General features: G+C 45.6%; 1 long non-coding RNA gene and 1 other non-coding gene across 2 annotated transcripts in view; both read left to right on the top strand.

Annotated features, from left to right (window-relative positions):
* LOC142589965 (uncharacterized) overlaps nucleotides 1-15,405 on the top strand; it is a 181,873-nt gene extending 166,468 nt beyond the window's left edge. The window contains exon 3 of the long non-coding RNA XR_012830013.1: nucleotides 12,581-15,405. This is a non-coding gene — a long non-coding RNA (uncharacterized LOC142589965). The remainder of the gene's footprint in view (nucleotides 1-12,580) is intronic.
* TRNAS-CGA (transfer RNA serine (anticodon CGA)) lies at nucleotides 3,380-3,452 on the top strand. The gene has a single exon. It is a non-coding gene; the product is annotated as a tRNA-Ser (tRNA).
* Nucleotides 15,406-20,636: the final 5,231 nt, after the last annotated feature.

The raw sequence follows: 20,636 nt of genomic DNA, 5'->3' as shown, positions 1-20,636 counted from the left end.
TCTTTCAAAAGTAGAGTCTAGGCACAGAGGCTTAGGGAAGCTCAGTCTATAGAGCATTCCGATATGTTGATGATTTCCTTTTCATTCTTGGCTGCACTTCTCATTGTTTTCAAAAGGAATGTGAAAGTGTTACAAGCATAATTTGTGAATGTCTTGGACCTCTTGATGTCACCTTCGAAATGCCAACAGATAGGATTATCCGCTTTGTCGATCTACAATTTGTGTCATCTGAGGATCACATCTGCTGGTGTTACCAACCTAGAGCTAATAAGCCTCTTTTATCGTACAGCTCTGCTCATCCAACCTTATTAAAAGGGGCATAGCGAAAATGTGTTTGAACAATGTACTAAAGAATATTTTCTTCCAGTTTTCAACAGGTACTGCGGTTGACTGAGGCTTGTTTTCCAAGCAATTTGAGTGTGTCAATTCCTGAAGCACTGCTCAGAGCCACGCAGTCAGGAGAGGCTGGTTTCTCGACGTCAGCCAGCGTAGAGTCTGTTAAAAAGAAAATTTTCACCATAATTCCTTACATCCACCGCTTATCGCATAACCTGAAGAAGCTAGGACTACGGGGATAGGTTGACATAGTATCCACAGCTCCAAACAAGCTTATCAGCTTGTGTGCAAAAACAAGACCATATAATAAAACGTAGGATGTGTGCATATAGTAAAACAAAGGGTACGTTAAGTGTAGGACCTGTGTTATTTACCAAATTCCATTGACCTGTGAAAAGAGTTATATCAGATAATCTGGCAGATGTGTTAATGATAGGTTTAGGGAGCACTCCAACAAAGTTGGCAGGCTTTCGTCGGATGGCTTCCTCGCAATTCATTATCGTAAGTGTGGATACGTTCTGAGATTTGAAAATACAGTTATTATCGAGAGAAGTAAATGCGAATTAACTCGTCTCATCATTGAAAGTGCTCACATTGAAGAGTTTGGCGATGCTTCTGTTAGCCAATGGTCCATGCCACTATCAAAGAAGAAGTTGGAATTCATGTGAATGCGTTAAACATAATAGCTTTTGCCTTGTCTGCAAGTGAGTTGCAGAATGATTTGCTCTGTTACCTTGTCAGTAGACACTTGCTTATAAAAAAAAGAGAGTGGCATCTATCCCGTAAATAAATTGCTGGAAGTTAGTGCCCTGTGCGTGTCTGTTTTCTCTTCTATGTCCCTTGTAATGTTTGGAGTCGAGCATGAAATAGATGGTAGCTGGCCCATGCCGTCGTCCAACTTATCCACTCTGAGGACGTTGTTGAAAGGGGTACTTGTTCTCATCGAGAACGAGGAATATGGGATTTATTTACAGGATTTACATGAGAATGTTACAGTTCTTCAGTCTAACATGACTGAAAGAGGAATGCACGGCTCCTCAAATACACTATGTCCTCCCTAGATGAGGGAAAACGGCCGTTCAACCTGCTACCAATTCGGAGCGTTCAAAGTCATCGTAGCCGACCCGCCTCTGAGGGGGAGGGTTTACACACACTTCCGCACAGGTTTCACTGACCACGCCGAGATGAGTGGGTTCTCGCAGACACGGGTCTGGCCCCGAGCAGGCGCCTCTTCATCCCAGTGTTGACTCCGCAGACAAAGGCCGCCGCGTCTGTCTATGACTTCTAAGCCCCGTGATACGGCCGCAAGACATCTTCTCCCAGGAGTCCCACAGCTTCAAACAAGCCGTGACGGCCACGGCAAATCCACGAACAATACTTGGTCCACCGGCCGCGTTTAGTCATAGCGGCGGCGCTCGCTTGGGGACGCGGCGTATTGTTGTTTTCCCCAGAGCGAGTCATTGCAGCAGGCCGAGCGCGTTTCAAGGTCTGGTTCTCTGAATATCGCCACCCCCGCCACTGCGGCTGCCTGGGAAAATTTTGTAGGTCGGTACCCTTGCAGGCCGTTCGTAACAACTCCTCGATGGCCCGAAAAATCTCAACTGGCCAGTGCTGATAACCGCTGGGCAGGAAGAGAATGGCTGGTGGCAAGGGGGGGGGGATGCCTTGGCTTGCAGCGACCAGCTGTGAAATGGTGACACCGCCCCAAAACATCCAACAAGGACAGGCAACTGCAAAACGAACTGCACAACACGGCTCTGCGCCGAGATGACGTATCTTGGATCTTACTTTAGACCCGCTAGGCTTCAAAAAAAAAAGAAAGAAACATAAGTGCAAAAGCAACAAATGCTGTATTTCGCTACGCCAAATTTTTGAAGGAATTTCGTGCTGACGAATTGAGCAATCATGGATGGAGTCCTGCTAAATGAGAGGGCATCTTCTAACAAAATTAACCATAACTCCAATATTTAGGCGGGATCCTTAAACGCAGAATTCAAATTAGCCTGCTCAAACCATCCGCATTGCTATGCAACTTTCACTTCTTGTATCTAACGGAGAAGTTGTACTCTTAAAGAGTGAGGCTCCACCGGAGCAAGCGGCAATTTTTGTGTGACATTTGATTGAACCACGTCAGAGGACAGTGGTCGGTCTCGAAGATGAACCTCGCTCCGTACAAGTAACACGACAACTTCTTGGCGGCCCAAACTAAACAAGCGCTTTCCTTCTCTGAAGCGCTGTAGGCTTCCTCTCTTACAGTTAGTTTACGGCTGGCATAGAGGATAGGATGCTCCTCGTTATCGTCGCAGACCTGACTAAGTACCACGCCCGTACCTCTGTCGCTTGCGTCGCACTGAACTATGAATTTCGTAGTGTAATCTGGCGTGCGAAGCACAGGACGAGAAACCAATAGCGTTTTCAAACTTTGGAAAGCGTTCTATTTGTCCTTATCCCAGTGCACGCTATTCGGTGCTCCCTTTCGGAGGGCGTCCGTTAAAGGACTTGCTATTTGAGATATCGTAAGAAGCCAACAAACACTGACACCAAGGACAACATTGGGGAAATTACTTGTGCTTAATAAATGAAATAAGGAAACGATAAATTAATGGAAATTAAAGTGAAGGTTGTGGGTTCGGTTCCCACCTGCGGCAAGTTGTTTTTTCATCCACTTTAATTTCCAGTAATTTTTCGTTTCCTTATTTCATTTATTAAACACAAGTAATTTCCCCAATGTTGTCCTTGGTGTCAGTGTTTGTTGGCTTCGTATGATATGACTAATAAAAATCGGGCCCCTCGGTTAACCCCTTTCTTCTCGTTTATTACATAACGAGGGTCTCGAATCCGGCAACATTGATGCCTTCAGGTAGCATATGTGTGGGTTTATTGACCAGTTGCCTTCGCCCAAAAAGATCACGTTCTCGTGACGCCTGCGGCAAAAAGGACATTCCACGTCCGCCGCCAAGGTCTGTGAGTGGTGGCGCTGGCTAACACTCCCAGGGTTCTACTAGGACACATAAATACCCAAGAAAGTGGATGGGAAAACGGCGCCGCGGTGGCTCAATTGGTAGAGCATCGCACGCGAAATGCGAAGGTTGTGGGTTCGGTTCCCACCTGCGGCAAGTTGTTTTTTCATCCACTTTAATTTCCATTAATTTATCGTTTCCTTATTTCATTTATTAAGCACAAGTAATTTCCCCAATGTTGTCCTTGGTGTCAGTGTTTGTTGGCTTCTTATGATATAACTAATAAAAATCGGGCCCCTCGGTTAACCCCTTTCTTCTCTGCTATTTGAGAGTAATTCGGAATGTACCGTTGATAGTAACCCACAAGTCCCAAAAATGAACGGATGTCTGTTTCCGTGCGCTGCTGTGAAAAATCTCTAGTCGCAGCTGTTTTCAGCTCGGCCGGCCGACTCGTGCCCTGGCCGACAAGGCCCACATAAGTAACCTGCGAGCAGCCAAACCTGCACTTATCCACCTTCATCGTTAAGCCGGCTTCCCTCAACCGTGAGAACACCTGTTTGAGGTGCGATACGTGCTGTTCCCAGCTCTCCGAAAAAGATTGGTACATCATCAAGATATGGCAAGGCGAACTCCTGAAAGTATTTTAGGGCAATATCCATTAACTTAGAGAAGCTAAACGGCGCGTTCTTCAGTCCGAAGCTGAGAGCGAGATGGTGAAAAGTGCCTACAGGCGAGATAAATGCGGCATAGCGGCTGGCACTTTCTGAAAGGGTACTGGGAGATATATAGTTGAAATGTATTTCGCAGCGCTAACTCTTTCAATTCGTTCCTCAATGTTGGGTATCAGGTACAGCTGGTCCCTAGTGATGGAATTTAACTTCCTGTAGTCAACACACGGACGAGGGTCCTTATTAGGGGTTTCTACAAGTATTAGCGGTGACGTGTAGTCACTCTCAGCGGGCTCAATAACTCCCAACTCTAGCATGCGCTGTATCTCTGCCTCCATAATTTCTCTCTGTCGCGGAGACACCCTGTAAGGCTTTAATCTTACGGATTCGGTTGATGTAAGCTCTATTTCATGCGTTATTAGTTCGGTTCTACCTGGCCGATCCCTGAACCTATCGAGATATTCCCCTAACAGCCCTCCCAGCTCATCTAGCTGCTCGGGTCTAAGGGCGTGCGAGCTTACCGCATGTTTTACCACTTCTTCCAGGCTGATTTCAGAGTTGGAGTTTGCCTTATACTCATTAAACTCGGTACTAGTGCCGTCCTGCTCTTTGATGGTATAGTTAACGACCTCGCTCCGCTCTATATACGGCTTCATCAAATTGCAGTGATATATCCTCACCTCCTTCCTGCGACCGGGCATTTTCAGAGCATAGTTAGTATTTGAAAGTTTGTGCAACACTTTACCGGGCCCATCCCAGTGAACTTCAAGCTTGTTCTTTCTTGAAGGTTTGAGGATCATTACCTGGTCTCCGGCGTTAAACGCACGAAGCCTCGCATTCTTGTCGTAATAGAATTTGGCGTTCTTTTGAACTGCTCCCATGTTCCTTTCGACTAGTTCTTGGGTTGCACTTAGGCGTTCTGCAGATTTAGCACGTATTCTACCACTGTTGGACTCTCCTCTTTCCTCCCACATCTCTCTTAACATTCTCAGTGGAGAACGGAGTGTCCTCCCATACACTAGTTCTGCTGGCGAGAACCCTGTAGCCTCATGAGGAACCGTTCTCAAAGCAAACAAAGTGGCCGGAAGACAATTCTCCCAGTCCTCCTTGTGCTCGTAACAGAGCGCCCGCAAAACTCGCTGAAGCACAGAATGCCACCTCTCTACACTATTTGACTGAGGCTGATAGACGGAACTGTGTATCAACTTTACCCCACACTTTTGTAAGAAGGTAGAAGTCAGTGCGCTGATGAATACTGACCCTTGATCCGCCTGAATTTCGGCTGGAAACCAGTGCGAATACTTTCAAAAGCGCGTCTACTACTTCGGTGGAGCTGAGCTCTTTCAGAGGGATTGCTTCTGGAAACATTGTAGCCGGACACAGCATGGTAAACAAGTACCTGTAACCCGACTTTGTTTTTGGTTGAGGCCCTACCGTGTCCATCACAAGTGGTCTGAAAGGTTCTGAAATTAAGAGGAAGCTTTAGCTCGGGCCCAACTCCGACGCGACCCATTCAAATACATGTAAGAACGCAAAAACGTTTTTCTGAGATAACCACTGGACCGATCTTAATGAAATTTGTTGCATTTGAGAGAGCAAGTTAAATTCTAGTGACTGTTGGTCGCGGAATTTCTATATATGTCCTGAATTTTGTTAAAAAGATTTTCAAATATTCGTCCGTTTGAAAAAAATAGAAGCACGAAGTTTACAAATTCATAGCTCTGGATCAAGAAGAGATATCGCGGTTCTGTAAATGGCATCCATTGGATCACTCAAAGCAGACAATTCGATGTGTGATTTTACATCTTAGGTGAATTTGTTACGTTGTTTACAATTAGGGGTTCTGCAAAAGCTGTATTTCCATATTACTAAATTTTTCTTTATATTCATGTGTAACATATCAATTTTGTCCGCTTTAGATGTACTGTTAGCTGCTTTTCACGGAATTGTATTATCAATTTTTGTTGCTGAGTTACAGAGTTGTAAACCTGATAGTTCCGTTTTTTGTAAATTTTCGATTTTTGCCAAATTTTACTAAAAAAGTTACGACCTAAATCAAAAATAAGAAGCCAACAGTCACTAGATTTAAAATTTTTCTTTTAAATGCAACAAACCTTGTGAAATTTGGTGCAGTGGTTGTCGAGAAAAACGAATTCTCCTTTTACATGCATTTAGATAGGAACACCCGAGGTAAAGCTTCCTTAAGGGCACTACTTTTAGTGGAGTTTTCCATGTTTCTCCTGGTTTACCCGAGCACTGGCAGGCGTCGCATGATCTTACAATGTTTTCTATGTCTTTGAAACGGCTAGGCCAGTAGTATTCCATAAGCAATCTTTCCTTCGATTTGTTTATGCCTAGGTGGCCATACTACCCATTTCCATGACAGAAACTCAAAAGGTCCTCCCTGCAGGGCCGCAGCCAGGGGGGGGGGGGGCTTATGAGGCTTCAGCCCCCCTCCCCCCCGAAATATTTTCGTGCTGTCTATGCACCGCCCACCAAAGCGATCCCCGGTGCCGGAAATCATTCTGAATTTTGTCTAGAATGTCTTTTTCATGCTCGAAAAGACATTTCACCACGAACATTGCGAACTCGGGCTGGATTTCGCGGCAACGCCCATGCACCGGGAGTCACATAACGCCAAGCAGCCCCATCCGAGTACAAAGTTTCAAGAACGTTTTGATGGCGAACGGGCTCGCCGCGGCATCTTGCGGAGGCCACGGAATCCACGGAGCGCATGGATGTCAATTCCGAAGTTTATGGGTATAAAGTTGTACGTCATAAACTTTTGATGTGAAAGGTGCATTGACATTTCCAAAGTTGTGCTTTAGATCTTCAATTGCGGACCTTTGTGGGTTAATGTTCGTATATTGAACGCCAAAGGTGCATTGACTTTACTAAAGCCTTACATCGGACCATACCACGAGACAAGCCAAATAAACACACTATCAGACAAGTTGACAAAGCCAGCAGCGAGGTCCGATGAGATGAAGCGTTGTGGTGGTTCATTTGTGCCGTCCAACACATAAAGAAATGTCTTTTTTTTTTCTCACCTACGCCAAAGCATCCATATCAAGAAACCAAAGCCAGCCAGGGTAACTACGTTCTTACTTATTTTTTCTACTTCGACTTTTATTCGCGAGGATACATTAAGCCTCCTAATTTTTTTTTGTCCTCCCTCCCCTACTCGCGGGCTGTCAGAGCCAGCCAGAGCGCATGCGTTTTTCTCGTGTTGCTCTGACCACCGCGCGGTGCCGTTCGGTGCGCATTCGCTTTTCCCTGGCCGAGTGGATCTTCGCCTGGCAGAGTTTTGGAACGACTGGCCAATCCCGTGAACTGGCGTTTCCTCTAATGACCGTCTCGTGGACGTTTGCGCTTCGCACATAAGAGGGAAGTCAAGTTGGCAGGCTTTTCTGCACATTGTTAAGATCGGCGAATTCGGACCTTGGGAGGATTCTTAGAAAACCAGCGTAAAGTCGGATGAATCGGAATTCGAGACATAATTCAACACGCAGCTGCGAGGAATGCCGTTCGCGGAAGCAGCGGCGACAATGGCGTCGTCAGGTAGCCGAGTCAGGAGACGATACCCCCTCTTCTTGACAATGTGGCGAGAGAAAGAAAGCAATGAATATGGCGGCATTGAAACTTATATGAATCCGCCGCGATGGCTCAGTGGTTGGAGTGCTAAGCTACTGAGCCATTTCTATGAAATCTATCTATTATAACACGTGAACGCAGTTTTCTATCTATGAAAACTCCGTTCAGGTGTGAACTTATTGGCTGACATGTAGATAAATCATTTGCGTTTTGCTTTCTTTCGTTTTCTTTCGTGAATCGTTGAACAAGAAGCAGCGGAAACACAGCACGAAACCAGGCGATCACCGCCCGCCGCCGCAGAAGCAGGCGGGCAGAGAGCGTTCCCTAGCAGTAGGGTGGTCGCGCCCCTGGCGGCGGCGAAAGGCGTAACTCCTGGAGAAAAACTCGCATTGCTTCCGCGGCTAATGCGAAGGCCGTAAGAAGGAAAGCGCGGGCCGTGTTATGGCCACGACCTACTGAACTCCAGACCTGCACAGATCTCCCTCCTCCAGCACGCCTGGTCTAGTTCGCCCCTTTTGCCGCTAGGGAAAGAACGTACGAGCAAACTGGCGCTAGTTATAACCTGTTCGCTGTTGTCTGCTTCTGCGTTCTGTTCAGCGCTTGTCTTGCCATTTCGGCAGGCACAGAGCGCTTCTATTGGCGGTAAATGAATATATTCACAAATATACAAAAGAAGACATATTTACGAATGCTTTGCGTTTTAATAGTGAAACTAGAAGAGGAGGAGCGGTGCAAGAAATGTAAACAACGAGCATAGGTGGCCGCTGCAATGCTAGATCGACAGCATAAATTTCCCTTTCCTAGCCTCCGTAAGAGACTGGAAAAATTGTTTTAAAAAATTCATAGGATAATCTAGCCTTTTTTAGTTGATTACAGACAGCCTAATGTCGTAGATGACATTAGGATTTGCTGCTGTGTGCCGTAGTGAAAGGCAGATGATCTAGTAAAAGTATTCACGAGTAAGTCCTCCGCCCGATATGTGCAATAGGCTGATCGATTCTGTTTCAAGGGAAGGTGAGCACATCTTGTTTTTAATGTCGTTGGATGTCTAGCTCAGTGGAAAGCTTGCAAAAAATTAAGCGATCCCAGTGCTAAACGTGCTGCACTGCAGGCCTTAAAGATCGTGTCACGGAACTCTTTTCAAACTGTAAAGCTAGCTTTTCTGCGTGGTACGGCGGCAGCATAACGTTGGTGCTTAAGATACGTACGCAGTGAAGCTGTGTGCATAATTCACATTTTGAACTCGCGACGCATTCACGGACAGCTTTTAAGAGTTAAAATGAGTGGTAATCGTTCTGTCGTCGAACATTATGGTGGCTTCAAGTTTCTAAAGAGTGCAGAAGCGAATTTTACAACGTGTACAATGAAACTGTTGTGTACGTTGCGAACTCTATACACAATGTGATTTATAATAATCTGCTTGAAAAAGGCAATAGGAGCGGCTATTTAACGCTATTTTAGAGAGCAGCGGACTATACATGCTCCGACATTTTTTAGGTTCGGCAGTCAACTTTTGGAGCCAAGTAACCGATCAAAGCCTTGTGACATCACTGTCACTGTGTTAGCAAAGATCATCAACTAGAGAAGCAGGTCGTCACAACACAACAGCTGCCGTACTAATTACAACGCCGCACAGCCGCCCACCGCGTAGCAGACGAACAGGTTATAAAAGCGCCACCTACGGCCGTCGGTTGAACGAAAGTGGGCGCAAGCTGCTCCCATAGAAGCCGGATATCTGTACAGGTCTGGAGTTCCAGTAGATCGTGGTTATGGCCATAGAGTTTCATGTTAGTATAACTAGTGGGAAATATGGCGCTGCGATCGTTCAACCATCGCGTGCGTCGTACCATGGTCGTACTAAGGTCCCTGGTCGTACCAGTGCCTGGTCGTACAAAGGCCGTACAAAAAGGCGTACAAAAATCTCTCACGTGACCTGATCTTAGGTGCCTAGGGACAGGATCGTTTAGGGATTTTTGAGAAGGAATGATAATGGCGCCGAGCGACGCCGTGGCGTATTCGTTTTCGGCGTGATCGTTCTCCGGCTCGCGCGGACCGCGCGTTGTTCAACGTTGCTTATATGATTGTGCTTGCGTTGCTTGTGTGTTGGTTGTAGGTTCTGTGTGTTACTTGGCGGAAAGCCGCGAGTAGTGGTAGTGCGGCAGTGCGGCTTTCGCCTCGGTGAGTTCGGGCAGTACAGAATCTGCGTTGTGCGTCCCGTGCTTCCTTGACTATTGAAATGTCGAAGTGGTCTAGCGCCTCGGCAGCGAAGTTCTACGAACCGCGATGCGGCGTCGCCGCGTCCGACTTTGCTTAACGGACACCGAGAATGTGCTGCTCGCTACAAGTCATGTAAACGCGACTGCGTCGGCCGCCCACTGTTCAGCGCTGAATGTGTGGTTGGTGTGCTGTGCTTGAAACGAGTAGTGCGGCCGTGCAGCGGGGTTGGTGGAGGAGCAGAGTGGCTTAGGGGCTCCATTTGCGCGTTCACAGACATGTGCTCCCGTTTTGGTCTAATTAGCGGCTGTCGCGGGATTGTGGTGTGCTGCTTGCCTAGTATGAAGTTTACGATGCTAGCACACAACTTGTTCACGTTCTTCCCTGCTAGATACCCTTTACATGACGACCGAGTTGAAAACGAGGCATATGTCTGTATTAGCATTTGTATGTTGTAAATTACTTTCTCTTGTGGAAGTTCTGGCAGTCTTACTACGCAAGGAGTACGAACGTAAACATATAAACATATTTCTGTGCGTCTGAAATTTTGAATTACGCATAATACCCTTTACGATTGATGAGTGGGCTACACGGCCTGTGTGAATCGGCTACCTTTTGTTGCGGCGCTCTTCCGTATGGTAGACTGATGCATGGTGCGCGTTTATTTCCGTAATGTTGTAAAAACGGTTTATTCACTCAATACAAATTCACTGCTTTTTCGCCGCAGTACATTTTAATAATAATATTTGGGGTTTTACGTGCCAAAACCACTTTCTGATTATGAGGCACGCCGTAGTGGAGGACTCCGGAAATTTTGACCACCTGGGGTTCTTTAACGTGCACCTAAATCTAAGCACACGGGTGTTTTCGCATTTCGGCCCCATCGAAATGCGGCCGCCGTGGCCGGGATTCGATCCCGCGACCTCGTGCTCAGCAGCCCAACACCATAGCCACTGAGCAACCACGGCGGGTGCAGTACATTTTAGTTACGCGGTGAAGCATACTCAAAGTGGGAGGGAGCCGCTATCGCCCAGCACAGTATGTCCACTTACAGTATGTTACAGTGTATATACAGTATGCAGACATCGAGCAGGTGTTAGCCAATCATGGCACCTGTTGGTTTGATTGCGCTCTCCAGGATCAGTATTTACCACGACTGTACCTTCAGCAGAGTGGCTCAAATATAGAATTGTGGACTGCCAATCTTTTGATCGTATGTTTGAATCCTCACAGCAGAATGAGAACTTTATTTGCAATGTTCTAGCAAAAAATTTGGGAATTCTATTGACACCACCAGTAGACATCAAAACAACCAGGGGAATCAGCCCATAGCAGCTATTGTTTTAGAAAAGAAGACTGGCATAAGCAGAAGAATTGAGATGGGCACACTACATGCCTTTGTTCTAGTGGTGGTCCACTATTTTGGTGCTACAGTTATTGATCTCGAATGAGTTCAAGGAGCAAGAATTTAGCCCAGAAAAAAATATTACGCTGAACAGCTGTATCTAGTTGTATCATTTTGCATATGCAGCTTTATATAACCCTGTCCACACTTGCCTAAAGCACATGAGTGGCATCCTGAAAAAAAGAAGTGAGCTTTTGATATTGCTTTCGAAGAAATTCATCTGTTTCGGCCAAACAGTACATATACATACTGCACATACCTGCATTTGCTATACCTTATCACCAACTATTAAGTCACCTTCTTGCCTCATCAAATCACTCCTGCACCCAAGTGTGCTGGTCTGGGTTTTACCTGCATTTCCACCTGTGCAGTTGGTAAAAGTCTGGCTGTTTACTGTAACTCCATATTTCAAACATTTGGCTGCAAAAGAGCCTTTGGCAACACTGGTAACCCTAATGCCTGGGCAGGCTTCACGAAAGGCCACCAGTACCTCCTCGTTGTAGACTGCTCAACATTCTTGGTTCGACTGTAACTAAGAACCCATATATCCTTCCTCCGAAGCGGCTGGTATTGGCAATGCTTTGATGCAGAAAGTGGCTATTGTCACACATGTCAACCTTAGGCCAGAAACCAATCTGGCGCAGGTGGAAATAGTCTTGTCTTTCCCATATGGTGGTTCAGCCTCGCGAGGCACATTCCTTCAGTCAATTTGCACACTGTCAATGTGAGTGAGACTGATCGAAGGTTGGCTATGGTGTCGGGTTTCTTCCTGGTTTCTGTAGTGCCATCATGACCAAGTGTTTCCACTCTGTGGGGAATTCCAATATTCCAAATTCCATTAATTACATGCAATAGTGCTTGCTTCCTCATTTCGGCAAGATTCCTCAACATCTGCAAAATGACTCCATTTTTACCACGTGTACTTTAAATGCTGACATGTTCGAGAGCAACAACAGGTTCTGCCATCGTAAAGAGGCTTTCCGTTCCTTCCTTTGCAAGTGGTCAGTAAGGTGCGTACAACTCTAGTGACGGTCGGTCACTGTGAAGTGGTCGGGGGAAAGCATCTGCAGCTTGTTCCTCAAATTTCTCATGTGTGCACTGAATATCGAGCAGCATGTTTTCAATAATATTACAGTACTTAATTCATCCTGTTATAGCCGAGAGTGTGTCACAGCTTACCGAGACCTATACATTCAAACGACGTGCATTGGTCCATCCACTACTCTCTGGCAAATTTCTTAGCATGACATCTTGCCTGCTCAGGCTTGTGCAGAACATTGATCAGGGTTTGTTGTGTGCAGCCACAATTAAGTATGCAGTATGCAACTCCAAAGTTGCAGCAGCTGCTTGTCAGGGCTGGATGCTGCCCCAGTAAACTCTAGTTCACATGTCGCTCTTTGCAGTGTGTAAAGGAAGCGTGTTGCTAGCGATTCTTCAACACCTTCACATTCTGCACACTCAAGTGCATCACAGAAATGGTTCCAGCCTGAAACCCTGATTTTGTAAATGTGGCACATTTTCACACTGACATCAAGTGTTATATTGGATAATGGTCGCTGCCTCTTGGGGCAGAGTCACACTGACATTCTGAATGAAGGCCCCAGTTGCCCATGCTAGGTAAGTGTACTGCCCTTCTGGTTTTAATGGAGGGTGTGGCAGTTGGGACAGATGGTGTCATTTGTTAATTTCAGGTCTGTGGTGTCTGCTTCATCAAGGTGGCATCCTCTTGGCCGTACGTCTTTGCATCCCCAATGTGGGTGGTGTGCGTTCAGCTCACCTCGACTGAGTATTCTGTGCTCAGGAAAGCGAACTTGAAGATGTCAAAGCCAAGTGATGTCGCCTCGGCTGCGGTGCCTGGTTTTGGGACAGACTTAGACGAACGCCAAAACGGCTTGCATTCACTGCCTTAGCCTGCAGCACACCACCACAACTTTCTGATCAGACATATGTTTATTCAACCTGTTCTTTCCCTGCCCTCATTCGGTAATAGCCAATTTTAGGAGCTGCTAATCAAGTTGACTTCAGAAGACTGCAGATTTTTTAGCTACTTCTAGTAGCTTATTCCTTAATTGGCTAATATTTTAGTTGGGCATGACATGCTTAGTGCTTAAAAATGAACGGTTTAAAGAAGTCTTGGAGTAATATTAGGACAAGCAACTGTAACTGCGTGATCATTGCTTTTTTCACAAAATGTGGCAATGAGCTAGGCAGATGCTGTCACGACAGCATAGTGTTTAGATTGTATGAGTATAGAAGAAACAAAATTGGAGTTGTGAAGTTCAAAGCCCTATTTTGACAGCCTCTCTTTATATTGCTGACGTTAGAGAGATTTAGATTTAGTGGACGTAAGCAGCATGCATAAACAAGAGCCCTTTTGGCTATTTCTGGGACCTGTGTGGTTTGCATAACCAAGCAGCACACGAGTTGCTTGCACCTCTTATCCATTACTATTATTTTCATTGTAAAGCAACCAATATCACAGTAAGTCTGATGAATCTGCATCAATATGCTAGAAATTTCGAAGCACTTAAGGCATGTCAGTTGATTGTTTAAAGCACTTCACTACACCCTTGGTCACTAGACTTGTGCTTTACATTATTACTGTTCAAGTCTTGAAGTGGTTACATTGTTTTTCTGTGCTGTAAGATTAGTTTGACAGTCCCAATAAAATTGTTGAAGTGAAGGTCTTGGCTGTTGTATTGGCCATGTCATTCTAAAACTGTTAGGTCTGACACTGTCAAAGCATTTGGCAACTTTAATGAGCTTCGCCTCACTACATATATGTTATGCGGTGGGACCATTCAGTATGTCAAAATAAAAATACCGGCAAATAGAGAGTTCGAGAGTACCTGAGATTATAGTAAAGTGGGCGGAGCAGTATATTCAGGGCAACGGGGACATCAAAGCTGGAACTAGGGCTGCCATACATCCCGTCACTGCAATACACTGTTTCCTTCATCGCATTACACAAATGTGTTGCGGTGAAGTTATTGCAGACGCATATACACGTTCATTCACCCCAACTTTGCACAGAACCCTGCGTGCCATAGCTAAATCTAAGAGCACGAAAAACGGGGCACAGTAAAGGGCACAGTATTAAGCTCCACTTCACTGTGTGTATCGCGCCCTTAGTACCAATAATATTAAACATCTACTCTGCATTTTAGTTCGTGGATTCCTGGCAGACCATGTGATGTCACTAAAGCTCCGTTATGTTCACAGCACTATGCGATAACTGTGGTAAAGCCCACGATAAAAGTAAATCGCATAAAGTCACGGATAGCGCACTAGCGCTGAACACGATTGAAAACATGCGCTGCCCCACTTCAAAGACGCGTGAAAAGTTGTGAGTGAACACCACCTTATTATATTACTCACGTAAGTCGTGGCGCAAAACACGTACAATGTCTCTCCCTACAACGCCCGCCAAATAAAGGTGCATGTGCGATGTGATCATGCTTCCGAAAAGGGCGAACACGGTGACGCTGCTGCACAGCGCTGGTTCGCAAATTGCACTGCCAAGGCGCTACGCCACTTGAATATTTCGATCGTCAGCACCACTGAATTCTTCAGAAATACGGGTCTCAGACCACCAGAGTTCACCGAGACCAAAAGCCAAATGCCACACCACTACTACTGTACGACTTTTCGCCAACAAGTACTGAACCTACTGTGGAGACATCATACGAATCATACCACCGGCCATTGGCGTGGCCCAGAGATTCAACATGCCACATGGTATGACGATGATCCGCAGGAGTCGATTGGAGGATCGGTGGAAATTGATTGACGATCGGTGGCAATTGGAGGATGAGGCACTGCTACACGTGTTGAATGTAAACCTTAGGACCAATATCATGGTTTGTCTATTTTGGCCCGGAGCCCACAAACCGAAACCGAAATCGCTCGGTATAATATTGATATTATTAAATTATTTATCGGATATACATGAATCCCGCTGTGTGTATCGTGCTCCCTGAAGCATGACGCAACGTTTGAATCAACAAACGCATGAACGAAAATTTTGATGTCTCCACACCTTTAATTGGAAAGATGCTTATTCGGTGGTGGTGGTAGATGGCAAAGGGAGCGTTCGAAATGCCGTTACTTTTTATACAAAAGAGCTGGGGATTGTTGAGCAGGTGGCTATTGCTCCAGCACTGACTGATTCAGGAATACTTTTGGTGTTTAGTGACTCGCAATCTGCGATTAAAGCCTCCTAGAGGGGACTCGTTGCGGAACCGTCTTACAGACTGCTGCAGGGTAGAGATATCACTTCGCATACACTTAAGTTACTTGGTTCTCGGTGCACAGGGAGTCTGGAGGGAGCCCCGACACCTCAACGAGGTGGCACAAAGGGAGGCACGAGGATTAGTGTGCCATGTACTCCCTGAAGGGGCTGGATCTCCTGCTCCCGAGTTCAGGGACCTGCTGTTAACCTACGAGATCACCAAGCACTGTAACTTAGCGCACCGAGCATTCCCCCTGCCACATTCTAAATTAAGTATGCCACGGGCGGTTACATTAAGGCTTCTGCAGACACGAACATACCCTAACCGGGTTGTCATGAATAATATTAATTCGGACTGCGGGGTTTCAGTTTATTGTAGTAAGTGTGGGGGTTTGCTCGATTTAGAACACATGTTGCAGCTTTTTCCTGTAACGCAAATAGCACAAGGACGTTGAAGACAAAACAGACACACACAGGCGCTAACTTCCAACAATTTATTTCTGGGATGGACGCCACTTTTATACCCTCACTTCTTTCTCTCTCTTTTTTTCGTAAGAACATGCCTACTGACAAGGCAACAGCGCAAATGACAATACAACTCACTTGCAGACTAGGCAAAAACTGTTCTGTTTAACCCATGTGCAGGAATTACAACTCCTTTGATAGTGACATGGACGACTGGGTAACGCAATTATCGCCAAACTCTTCAATGTGAGCACTTTCAATGATGAGACGAGTTAATTCGCATTTGCTTCTCTCTATAATAACTGCATCTTCAAATCACAGAACTCATCCAGTGAAGGCTTGTCAACTATATTGGAGCGCTCCCTAAACCTGTCATTAATACATCTGCCGGTTTATCTAATATAACTCTATCCACAAGACAGTGAAATTTGTTACATAACACAGGTCCTACATTTAATGTACCCTTTTCTGTGCTGCTTTTTGCATGCATCCTTTGTTTTACTATATGGTCTTGTTTTTGAACACAAGGGGATACGCCTGTTTGGAGCTGTGAATACCGTCAACCTATCCGCACAATCCTACCTTCTTCAGGTTGTGCGATAAGCTGTGGATGTAAGGAATTACAGCAAAATATTTCTTTTTAGCAGACTCTGCACTAGCTGACGTCGAGAAACCAGCCTCTGCTGACTGCGTTGCTCTGAGCAGTGCTTTAGCAATTGACACAATCAAATTGCTTGGAAAACCAGCCTCACTCAACCACAGCACCTGTTGAAAACTGGAAGAAAAATGTAGGCACGACTTCTTTAGTACATTGTTCAAACACATTTTTGTTATGCCCCTTTTAATAAGGTTGGAATGAGCAGAGCTGTACGATAAAAAAGGCTTACTATTAGCTCCAGGTTGGTAACACCAGCAGATGTGATCCTCAGACAACACAAATTGTAGATCGAAAAAGCATTGGCATTTCGAAGGTCACATCAAGGGGACTAAGAAATTCGCAAATTATGCTTTTAACACTTTCCCATTCTTTTTGAAAACAACGAGAAGTGCAGTCAAGAAACAAAAGGAATTCATCAACATATCACAATGCTCTGTAGATTGAGGCTCCCTTATGCCTGTCTGCCTAGACACTACTTTTGCAAGATACAGGTTGCGCAGGACAAGTTCCAAACAACACCCGATACATACACCTTGTTTCTATAGAAATAGAACATTATTCCAGTGGATAAACGCTGAGGTCAGGTACTGCTCAAGTAATGCTAAAAAACTCTGAGCAGAAGTTGCGGCTTCATTGTAAAACCGCACTGCGCCACATTTGTCAATGCTTTCTTCAATGCAGGTTAACAGGTCGGACTGAGGAATAGAATAATTCAGGCCTTTTCTGTCAGCAGACAATACATTCAGCCTCTTGTCAGAGTGCACTTTAACAAATTCTAAAACTCGCTCTGAACTCTTCACAAAGAAGGGGTCATTAATGTTGAGAAGATTTAGTATTTTTAGCAGGTAAGTGGCTATTTACTTCTGCCAGGTCCCTTTCTCATATATGATTACCCAGAAGGCCTGAAGGGGACGTTACTTTTGTGTGTCCTTTGCACTAAAATATACCTCTAAACACTTCCCGCTGTTTTTCTCAGTGCCTTTTACAACCTTATTCAGATTTATGTTTTTTTGCACATTTCAAAGGCTTTAGCTATTGGACTTTAGCTAACGAGACGCTTTTATCTTGCCTAAACACGCCTGAGATTGCTTCATTAGCCTTTGAGGAAAAAAAAAGAGCTATGAGTCATGGCTGCAAGCCCACCCTCCTTGTCAGCGGGCGCAACGCACAAAGAATTATCTACTAAATACGAAGCTGCGCAACACACAGATAACCTTGAAGGCTTACAGCCTTTTTCACTAAAAGGGGCATGTAGCGAAAATGTGTGAACAATGCACTAAAGAAGTTGTAACCTCTTAATTTCTTCCAGTTTTCAACAACAGGTACTGCGGTTGAGTGAGGCTGGTTTTACACACAGTTTGATTGCGTCAATTGCTGAAACACTGCTGAGAGCAACACAGTCGGGATTAACTGGTTTCTCAACGTTAGACAGCGCAGTCTGTTAAAAAGAAAAATTTCGCCCTAAGCTCCAAACAAGCTTATCACCTTTTGTGCAAAATCAAGACCATATAGAAAAACAAAGGGCGAATGCAAAATGCGGCATAGAAAAGGGTACGTTGCCCTGTGGAAAGAGTTATGTAGGACAAACCAGCAGATGCATTAATGACAGGCTTACAGAGCACTCCAATAAAGTTAACAAGCCTTTGCCGGATGGCTATCTCGCAATGCGTTATCGTAAGTGCAGATGCGTTCCGCAATTTGAAGATACATTATTATCGGGAGAAGCAAACGCGAATTAACTTATCTCATCAATGAAAGTGCTCGAAATTCGAAGAGTTTGGTGATGCTTGTGTTAGCCAATCGTCCATGTCACTATCAAAGAAGGAGCTGAAATTCCTGTGCATGCGATAAAGATAACAGTTTTTGCTTAGTCTGCAAGTGAGTTGTACTATCATTTGCTCCAATACGTCGTTAGTAGATACATGCTTACAAAAAAAAGCGGGAGAAGAAAGTGAGGGTATAAAAGTGGCAACCGTCCTGCAAATAAATGGTTGTTGGAAGTTAGCGCCTGTGTGTGCCTGCATTCTCTGCTAAGACTTTGTGCTATTTCTGTTACAGAAAAAAAAAACAGCAAAATGTTACACCAACAAGCCCTAATATCTACACTGATGGAACACATGTTTTGGCGCTGCTTGGCGTTGGCCGGTGATGGTTCTCAAGGTGAACAGCGGTGGCAGCAGATGCTATGTAGTGAAGCGCTGGCGGACCAACTCAGGCCTGTCCAGAGGGCCGGTGTCATGGCAGAGGGGCTCGGCCACTCTGTACCGACATGGGAGCGGCTCGCATCAGTCCCCAGACTGATTACTCGGGATCTAAATAAGGTTCTTCATACCATACCATAGTTGTCTTAAGAGGCATGAAGTTTTCGAACTCCCCTGGCAAACAGTTGGCATCACCTTTTTCTACCGAGTGGGAGAGGAGTATGGAAACAACGGCAGAAGCTGTCATTAAGTAATGTTAAGAGGTCTTCGCTACGCATGGCATTCCCCACAACCTTATGAGCAACAATGAACGACCGTTTAAGAGACACAAGTTGGCTGAGTACATGGAGCTACCTGACAATATCGACACTACAATGAGCCCACACTTCCCCCGTTTAAACAGAATGGCAAAGCGAGCCGTCCAAGAGGTGAAGAAACTTCTGAACAAGACACCGTACCACACCACAGAGTTCTATAGTGCCATATTGGAGAAGAGAAACATGTCAAGAGACAAGCTCCTGCAGTTTCCAGTCAAGTGTCTGACAGGAAGGACAAGGACGCAGCTGCCTAGCACACCAAGCTTCTAGAGCTTGAGACAGTGCCACCCCAGCAAGTGACTGCAAGATTTAAGGAGATATGCCAGTGCAAACAGACATACTACAGCTGAGGTGCAAGAGACCTGGAGAGTCTGCACCCTGGCTCTGTGTGACAGCCGAACAGGTGTGGTCACAGAAAACTGTATACCCAGTTCCTACATCGTGGCAAACGAATATGGTCAAGAGCTTTGTTGCAACAGAGAGCATCCCCACTCCCACAGCTCCACATCAACAGCAGCAACGATGTCACAGCCTACAGGACCCCAACCCCTGGCACGAAAGTGAAGCTCAAGAAAGCGCTGAAAGCCACGTGCTCCCGAAAGCCACGATGCTATGTGGAGTGCGACTGAAGCCTTAGTTCCAAAAGTCATTTTCTTTCACTAAAGAAAGGGAGATGTGGCGAGCAACATTGTCACATGCATCACCAGTATAGCCAGTGCCACATCCCTCCTTAATTATTTGTAATCAAAGCACGCCTATAAAATGTCTGTTTCTTAGTGGCCAAAATGTGCAGTTGTGTGTGTAGCACGGTGCACAGGAAGGGGGAACGCAAAAAGAAGTACAAACAGAGTACAAGTACAAGCAGATTAGTGACTTCAATATGTGCCACCGAGCCGTAAATCTGCCTCTACTACTAACAGGTGTGAGGGTGTAGGTGTGACCCAACCAAGCACACGCTACAGTGTTGACCTTGGCCCAAAGGCCATGATGATACATGGTTGAAACAAAGCGAGGCAGTGTCCTGCAGCGTAACTGGCGCCATCTGTGTTCCTGCAAGAGAACAGCAGACAACTTCACCATGTATACAAGAGCTACCGCAGCATCTTGTTGCAGTACGAGAACCACCGTCTTCCAGCACAGCAGGTTCAGGAACTGCGCAGGGACAGTCCTCTATGGACAGTGATCGAGTAGTGTGGACAAGTAGTGGCCAACGCGTTTTTTCCCCAGATCACCTAAACTTTGAATTGCTTCCTGGCCTCACCTCTCTCCTCTGGTATTTAACAAGGGAGATGTAGAGGATGTCACTGCTTTGTACACCAAAAGTTTGTGGCTCCCTCTTGATGTTGATTGACTGTATATGTACTGGCCTTAGAATAAAGGGGGCATTTGCTCGATTGGAATTGAGCGTGTCAGGCGTCTGTCTTTCTGTGCGGTCACAAAGAGTGGTATGGGCCTACAAGCCTACACCGGTCATATTCACACATAAAAGATGTGAGGAACATTGTGCAAACATAGTATCTTGCATAGCACCATCAAATGAAGCAATACTAAATAGCAGCTTAGCAATCTAGCTGGCATAAATCTAAG

Source organism: Dermacentor variabilis, chromosome 8 (genome assembly GCF_050947875.1).
Source record: "Dermacentor variabilis isolate Ectoservices chromosome 8, ASM5094787v1, whole genome shotgun sequence".
NCBI lineage: Eukaryota > Metazoa > Arthropoda > Arachnida > Ixodida > Ixodidae > Dermacentor > Dermacentor variabilis.
This window is presented reverse-complemented; position numbering and strand designations above follow the sequence as displayed.